Here is a 1,931-nt window from a genome sequence, read left to right as displayed (position 1 = left end):
TGCCCTCTGACAGGCCGGGTCCAGAGGTCACACAGCCCGCCAGAGCCGAGGTCCCCCGCGGGACTCCCTGCGACATATCACAGCGGCTGTGTCCCAGCCGTGCCAACCTTTGGTCACCTGAGTACTCCCTGATTTTGTCCTTACTCAACCTCTGTGGCAACTATTGTTTTTAAAATTAAAAAAAAAACACAACTTAATATTTTGAAAAGTCCTTTCCGATCTCTGTGGCCGCAGCGCCCCCTCCCCACGCCTCCCGCCTCCCGAGCCTGACCTGCTGTGAGGCACTGCTTGGTCCCCTGCTGTGCCCTTCTTGCCACCACCTGCTCCGCCCCGCTTTGTCCTCTAAGTCCTTGCAAGAACATCCCTCTCTCAGTGAATTAGAGCCCTGCACTCACTCGACACCCCTTCACCCTTTCCCCGGATTTATTTTTCTCCACTATGCACCGGAGGGAGGAGAAGCTATATTATCATTCGTCAGCTCCCGCAAAGCCGACCTCTTTGTCTTCCGCTTTCAGTGTCTCCAGAACCTGGAAAATGCTCGGCACACGGTACCTGTTTGTTGACTGACTAACTGACAGATGGACGGACTGAATCATGTGAGGTTTTACAGTGTCGCAGAGGTGGTGATAAAAACTGGTCCATCAAACACAGAACTGAGTTTTAAATTGTAGCTGGATGAGCTGCCAGGATCCTGTCCTGGCTCTGTTAAAAAAAAAAAAAATAGAAAAAGGTTAGGGAGTGTTATAGGGTGTGAGCACCACCCCCTTCTCCCCAAGAATTCCCCTGCCACTTCTGATGGGCTGGGTGGACCTGAGCCAGTGACTTAACTTGCTTTGAGCTTCCTTGTTACCATCTGTAAAGGGGAGGTGAGAGCAGGGCCCTTCTCAGATTGTCGAGGGAATGAAAGGGGACAATCCAGGTGGAGCCCTTGGCCCAGGCGAGCACAGAGCAGGGGCTGTAGGAGTGTATGCCATGATGAGGGTGATGATGATGGTGATGACGATGGTGATGGTGATGGTGGTGATGATGGCGATGATGGTGATGATGGTGATGGTGATCGTGATGATAATGGTGATGACGATGATGGTGATGATGATGGTGATGATGATGGTGATGACGATGGTGATGATGATGGCGATGATAGTGATGATGATGGTGATGATGATGGTGATGACGATGATGGTGATGGTGATGGTGATGATAATGGTGATATGATGGTGATGATGATAGTGATGATGATGGTGATGACGATGGTGATGGTGATGGTGGTGATGATGGCGATGATGGTGATGATAGTGATGGTGATGGTGATGATAATGGTGATGATGGTGATGACGATGGTGATGACGATGATGGTGATGGTGATGGTGATGGTGATAGTGATGGCGATGATAGTGATGGTGATGGTGATGATAATGGTGATATGATGGTGATGATGATAGTGATGATGATGGTGATGACGATGGTGATGGTGATGATAATGGTGATGGTGATGGTGGTGATGATGGCGATGATGGCGATGATAGTGACGGTGATGGTGATGGTGATGGTGATGGTGATGGTGATGGTGATGGTGATGGTGATGGTGATGGTGATGGCGATGATAGTGATGGTGATGGTGATGATAATGGTGATGATGATGGTGATGATGATAGTGATGATGATGGTGATGACGACGGTGATGGTGATGGTGGTGATGATGGCGATGATGGTGATGATAGTGATGGTGATGGTGATGATAATGGTGATGATGGTGATGACGATGGTGGTGACGACGATGGTGATGGTGATGGTGATGATGACGATGGTGACGATGACGGTGCTGACTGCATTAAAGGCGAGTTTAAATGGCATATCGGGGAGACTAAAGTGGGGACTTTAGTTCAGAAAGTAACCAGTGACACTGGGGGTACAGATAAAGTCAGAGAGAG

Source organism: Pteropus vampyrus, unplaced genomic scaffold (assembly GCF_000151845.1).
Source record: "Pteropus vampyrus isolate Shadow unplaced genomic scaffold, Pvam_2.0 Scaffold212, whole genome shotgun sequence".
Taxonomy (NCBI): domain Eukaryota; kingdom Metazoa; phylum Chordata; class Mammalia; order Chiroptera; family Pteropodidae; genus Pteropus; species Pteropus vampyrus.
This window is presented reverse-complemented; position numbering follows the sequence as displayed.